General features: G+C 31.6%; 1 long non-coding RNA gene across 1 annotated transcript; it reads left to right on the forward strand.

Moving 5' to 3' along the window:
* The first annotated feature begins 4,079 nt into the window (after nucleotides 1-4,079).
* LOC133830761 (uncharacterized) lies at nucleotides 4,080-6,857 on the forward strand. Its single transcript, XR_009892211.1, has 3 exons — nucleotides 4,080-4,267; nucleotides 4,977-5,024; nucleotides 6,307-6,857. It is a non-coding gene; the product is annotated as an uncharacterized LOC133830761 (long non-coding RNA).
* The last annotated feature ends 265 nt before the right edge of the window (nucleotides 6,858-7,122 follow it).

Genomic DNA, 7,122 nt, shown 5'->3' on the forward strand with positions numbered 1-7,122 from the left:
TCTTTGCTTCTTTGCTTCTCTTTCTTGCTTTTCTTTGCTTCTCAACTTCTCTTTCTTTCTCTTTTTTTTTTCGTCTACACAACCACGTTATTCTCCTCCACTCACTCTCGTCTACACAACCAAGTTATTCTCCTCCACTCACTCTCATCTACACAACCACTCACTCACTAATTTCTAGTTTCGTCTCGTCATTCTCTGCCTCACGCGGGTCTTTGGAGCACACGACGTCGGTGAGAGCTTCCAGAGGACACAACGGAGGTCATTTTTCTGGTTGTCTCGTCTATCTTTGCCTCACATAATGATTCTCCCCTGCTAGAAGCAAGAACATCTTTGTGAGGTGAGTTTTTTTTATACAAATTTCATATAATCAATATATAAATATAGGGTGAACTTCTAGGGTGATTTATAATCTGATTTCATTTTTTTTTATATTATATTCAAAGCTAGAGAAATAACAAAACATGTGTGCATACAACACATATACATATACATAGTAGCATTTCTTTCTTTTAGATTACTGAGCAGGTAAACTTCTATGCCATGAGCCATAGATTTCTTTGTGATGCAGAACAGAAAAAACAAAGAAAAGGGCTACAAATACTATAGTCCACTGTAGGATTGGTAATCCAAAGAAAAATTAACAGCTTTTGTCAATTTCTGTTAAGTTAGTTAGCTCGAATTGTAACTCTATATATTTCGCTAACCTATTCATCATAAAGGTTAAAAAAAAAGATAGAGTTTAGAGGTAGTGTTTTGGGAGAGTGAAACAGAGAGAGAAAGAGAGAAATTGTAACAGCCATTGTATGGCTTTGTGAGCTCGAGTGTGACAGTTATTGGGGATTTCTTTCTGTGTTGTTTCGAGAGGTGTACACTACAACTATTGGAGATTGTAATCAGCTTGATTATAGTGGAGAAAACTCCTTAGGGGAGAGCTGGAGTAGGCCTTGAATTGAGGACCGAACCAGGATAAATCTCTTTGTTCTCTTGTTTTTACTTTTCTGCTGTTGCATTATGTTTGATTTTAGCTTGTGTTTTTTCTTTGATTTGTGTTTGATCAACCTTTAAATTGTTGAGTCTTGTGTAGTAGGATTACTACATCCACTTTTTCACATCTGTTGTTAAAATAACAATTACTGATCATTCTTTCCATTCATTTTTTTTTATCTCAACACAGATAAGTATGGAATCTTGATAAGAAGCAAAAGGCCAACAATAAACAGAAACAGTTTAGTCTCTCGTCACTCTCTTCCATTGAGCCGCTGAAGCATACTTGACGACGCCCCTGCTGAAGCAAGAACCAAAAGGTAACCCACTGACATACATAAATTTTAAATACCATCCCAAGTATCTTCATGCACATTATTCGACACTTTTACCATCTTTATTTTTGTACTTTCGGTTGTGCTAGTTCAAGAGAGAAAAAGAGTGTTTGTGTGTGTGCATGAGCATGTGTTTTTATTCTCTTTCATTAAAGATAGTCCACTTATAGTCAGGTGGTTGTGGGTGCATTCATCTCTTTTTTATAGAAGTAAAATAACATATGAAATCTGTATCAGAAACCATGCAAATAAATCTCAATAGTTGAAGGGAAAATATATCAACAGATAAAAAGGACAAGATCAAATTATATCAGCCAAAAATCGCAATTTTCTGCATAAAAACATGAACAAAAAAGTTAAAAATACATAACAGTGAAGAAAAAAAAAACCATAACAAGAAATTATACCCTAATTCTAGTAGTAGCTGTAAACATTAGTACAGATTCACATCAGAATGCCAACAACTTATGACGCAACTCTGTACTGAAATCGTTTAAATGAAAATTGTTGCTATGAAAATCAAAGAAAATTCTCTATTTGCTTGCTATGAAAATAATGCATTAATTAAGATATTATCAGGAATCAAAAACTTGTCTGTAATAAATAAAGCAATGGTTTACACACATATATTTCATCTCAAGAAGCAAAATTTCTGTTTGGTTGCTAAGAAAATATATGACAAAAAACTTGGATCCTACTGTCGTAGTTTCCGATCTCATAATTCTCATTAACCCAGAAATCAAAATTGAAACTTCACAATTCACTACACAAAATATCTTTAGAAAAAACAAAATTAGATACCATTTTGCAATATCTTTCTCAAATGTATAGATTAAGAAGAAGAAAAATACAGATATTCAAATAAGAGAAGTTTTGGATCAGTTTAGCATTAGGTACTGATTGTTTGATGTTTTTTTTTTTACTCATGGTTGTTGTTTCTATTTAATGGAAAAGGTTAAGGGGTTTGTGTTTGTATTTTTGTGCATGATTTGATCTGTTTTTGTTGTTCTTAATCAGGCGGGCCCTTATATGTTTTAGTTGTGGCTGTTTGTGTTTTCAGGTCTTCACTTAATCAGGCTGGCCTATGTTTTAGTTGTGGCTATTTTTGTTGTTCTTAATGAGGCTGGCCCTTATATATTTCATCTTTTAGGCTTGCCCTTATATATTTCATTAACAGATGAATCCAAGTTTTTCATGTACACATTTGTAAATTTAGCATTACTGGTCTTCATTCTTTCTAGTTTGTTTGAACTTGATTTATTAATAGAGCTCACCATGATGTTCATTTTCCAATAGCACTATTTAATAGTTTAATTTCCCATGATGTTTGCTTATCTATGGTTAAATTAAAATGTCTTTTTTCTAGTAATGAACATGGTAGATTTATGATTTGGGATGAACATACAAATTATAAATGATGAATAAAATAAATATATATGTCGTCATGACCGGGAATTTTATACAATTGAATATAGTTTATGTAAGTAATAAATTTGAATATTGAATATTGTCCGAGCCAATCAATTTTTGTCAAGACACATTACAAATTTCAATTGAGTGTTTGTTTGAACTTGATTTATTAATAGAGCTCACCATGATGAAGTGAATCTTCTCTGTACATATAACCTTGATCTAGCTTTCTATGTTTGTTATTGAACCAACAATATATTTATCCCTACTTTTAATAGACTTGTGAAACCCATATCTGCACATTGTCTTATACATATACATAATTCCTCTTGTTTTAATCTTATTGTGCTGTGAAATCATTTTCCCTTGCTTATACTCTTTATGCCTGGCATAATTTTTCTTTTATCATTTCATCTCTATAGGTACAATGTAGCAATTAAGTGTGTAACTATTACTCTTGCTGGGCACTCCTAACCAAAGCAGAATTATGAATATAGAATACTCTCTGTCATTTTAGATTTTTCTCTTAGAAATCCAAGTCTCTCATCTTTTTTTTCTGCAATTTTGGGTAAAATCTGAATCTTTCTATTTTATTTCAATCTCTTGCCCTAACTTCTCTCTATTCAATTCTATTTCAGATTTTGTTTTTAGAAATTGGAAAATGTTGTTGAGCTGTGGGGTAAGCTCTTTTCACTCTGCTATTGTGTGACTTAATATGATTAAGATCTTGAGGTAATATCATTGATTTTATTATAATTATTTTATTTTGATGTTAATATATGTGTTGGCTATTGTGTGACTTAATATGATTAAGATCTTGTTTCCTAGTAGTGCATACAATGGAATAATACCAAATTCTGATTATATTACTAAGTTATTGAGAATTCAGTAGGAATATGCTTGCTCTTATAAACTCTAGTTAAGATTAAGTTGCATTGATTTGTATTTCCTTGTTTTAATATCAGTAAAGGACATATAGCTGTTTTTTTTATTATTTGAAAAAAAAAAACTTTGCTTGATTATGTTTGTAATGTATCAAGCCTTTGCCTTGCTTTATGAAGAAAGTTATGAAACACGTTATGTCTTCATTGCTCCCTACTGTCTGAAAAACTATAATGTCTTAATGGCAACAAGTTGTTTGACAAGTTTGATTTTATTTGCACTGTATTCTCTTTTCTTATTTATAGCTTTGGTAAGTTATAGTTTATATGATAGTTATGGGATTGGATTTGCATTCACTTGTTATATTATTTATTTATTTTAGTTTCCATCTTGCAGATGTTCCCAAGCTTTGTTTGAATCTTCATTTTGTTTTCTATTATGCTTATTTATATTTTGATATTTCTTTGCTAGTTGATTTTTTGGCATTTCAGGAACTTGTTACTGCTTGGGTTGTCATCTTGGCTTGCCTTGTCCATGGGTTTGTTACAGTCTTAGTTGCTAGTGAAGCTCATGCAATAACTCTGGCTGTTGAGGGTTTGTTAGGAGTTGTGTTTACAGTGGCTGCATTAACAGATGAAGCAATGGATGTTGGTGAGGTATTTTTTTTTTGCTATAAGAGTTCTCTGATATGTCTACAAATTAGTTTATGAATTTTGACCTATATCTAATTTGTTCATGAAATTGTTTAAAAATCATGCTTTAAAGTTTAATTAAGTGCTTGTTCTCTTTGTTTAATTAACCTTGTTCAATCCCCAAATAACATCCAGGCATTTACTACAATTCAGAGTTGTTTCAGTTCTTGGTACAATGTTCCAGTGATATTTCATTATAAGTCTGTAAAAATTATAGTATAACATTCATTCATTGCCTTGTGAAAGTAGATCGCACGGGATCTCAACGTGTCTCATATTATAATATGTAAAAATTATAAGTCTTTATGTTTCCTTAAGGACAGAAAAAAAAATTGTTGTTTTTACATAAGCTTCTCATTGCTACATAGTAGCAAACTTAAAAACAAGGGTTGAATCAATCAAATTTAGGGTATTGGTTAAAAATAAGGACTGTCAATATGAATATGTATGTTTTCCAAAGTTTATGAGAAGTATTCATTCTATACTTACAGTGAGAAAATGAATTGAATTTTTTTGTTTCCTATGATGATAATGATCAATTCTTATTATTTAATTAAAGACTTGAAAACTTGTCATAATCTTTTTTATCCTTTTGTCCTTGTAATTGTGTATTTTTTAATTATCGTACTTGATAGTTATTGTATATTTCATTCTCATATATCCTCATCCTCAGGTACTTTGACCGCGATGTTGAATGTGTCTTCAAGTTCTTTAGAAAGAGGTCAGTGATATTTTTTTCTTTTGTGTTGGAAGCTTTCTCATCTGCTTCACTGACTTGCTCGCTTATTTAAATCTACTGAGTTTCATTATTTGAGATTGCTGCTCTTAAAGAACTCTCACATATCTTCTACTGATGGAAGATTGAATTTTGATTGCTGACTGTTGATGGGTTGATAATGCTAGTCCACTTAAAACTTTAGATGATCATATTTTTCCTGAATTTAGCTGTAGTTTTTTGTTTATGCTTCTACGCCATGTTGCTGTTTCAGTTGTTGTGGTATTGTTCTTGACAGTCAATTTTTGTTGGTAGTGAAAGTCATTTCAATATTTTCATTTGTGGTCAATAAATTAGTTGAAGTGGTATATATGTGGTTCTTATATATTTTTCCAGAAGTCCTTTTTTTTTTTCCAGTTTCCTTGATTTCTTGAGTCATTGGTGTTTCTAGGATGCTAGTCCATATTGTATATTAACTGGAGAGAAGCTTCAAAATCAAATTATTGATTTCTGTTTCCCTGATGCAGCTGCCATTATATTTTAACTCCAATGGTTCTAGCAATGTTTCCGGAAGATTTAGTGTGACACTGTTGCTTTTGTTACTCCTTATTTAGGATTTATTTATTTTTTAAATGTTAAGGAACCTACACCAATATGTGTCCGGTGTTACATTTTCAATATCACACAAATATTTTCTATAAATTTTCACGTCTGAAGGGCATAGCTGAAAGTGCATTACAGAAATATATTTTTACTGCTGCTATAAACAGAATGAATACACATATACTGGTAGATAACTTATGCTATAAGCTTATAGCTGAACTAACTCATGAAACTCAGAAAGTAAAAGTTGGTATGGAGATTAAGAAAGTGTTCCTTACAGAATAACTGCTCTTGGCTCTCATATTTTTGTGTGTATGTGTGTGTGTGCATATAATTTAAATAAATGAAGAAAAAAAGAGGAAGAGAAAATTGTATCTTGTAAGGTATATGCTGTAACAGGGTTGTGTGATCTATTTGGAGAAATATAAGTATGAAATTTCTCTAACCTGGGCTAAATACATGTTAGTTTGGATTCCAAGTGGGTTAATGAAATCTTTTACAGGTCTTTGTTAATTTTTAAGCATCTCCATTTTTTTTTTGTCTTTAGCACATATAATCATTAAGCTGTGCAAAATAGCTAGTGGTATGAGGTTCATCTCATCTGATGTTCATGCATATCTATGTAATAATCTATTTGGTTTTAAGGGAAATAATATGTGTCTAATGTCCATATGTGTTGTTTTAGGTTCAGATCACTTCCAGGACTTGTCAACCAGACCCAAAGGGATATCATAGAATGTGAGAACTTTGTCTTCCAAAGAGTTTGTGGCTCTTTAACTAGTGAAATAAGAATTGAAATTTCTTATCATTGATACATTCTGTCTCTAGATGGAAACCAATCAAACCACACTTGCATAAATGAGATCAGTTGAATGTGCTGTCATTTCTCAGATACTGTATTGTGCAGTGACATAATATATCAAGTGACCGATTACACACATGCATAGGCACACACTGACACGTATACTTGGATTGACTGATAAAAACTAATAATTTCATTACTTGCAACATAGAAACCTAGAATTATAACTTTCATACATTTTTAATTAATACAAGGCAATTTGAAACTTTTTTTTTTTTTTTAAAAGCCCTAGAATTACCACTTTAAGTAATTGTTGGTGTGATTCCATTATTACACTCAAATATTACAGGTGTGTAGATGTGACTGGATCTTACAGTGCTTAAAAGACAGAGCTTAACATAAGCTTGATGGCAATAGGCCTTTTGTGGACTACAACTGACTTTTTACAAAGGGGATTACACATGGACCTGTGGAAGAAAGGGAAACAGGTATATGACAAGTGCACAACAAATGGACTCACAAAAAAGACAAGTGCACAAAGGATGATGAATTGAAGGATGGAGCAAGTTTCATGCATGGTTTACTTTTGTGTATCTTGTAATGTTTTTGTTTTTCATTTTTGAAGTAAAAAATGTTCAAGATTATAAAACTTTATTATGTTATGCTTTCAAACTTAAGTTAGAACTAAGATCTCATGAA

This window comes from Humulus lupulus, chromosome 1 (genome assembly GCF_963169125.1).
Source record: "Humulus lupulus chromosome 1, drHumLupu1.1, whole genome shotgun sequence".
Taxonomy (NCBI): Eukaryota; Viridiplantae; Streptophyta; class Magnoliopsida; order Rosales; family Cannabaceae; genus Humulus; species Humulus lupulus.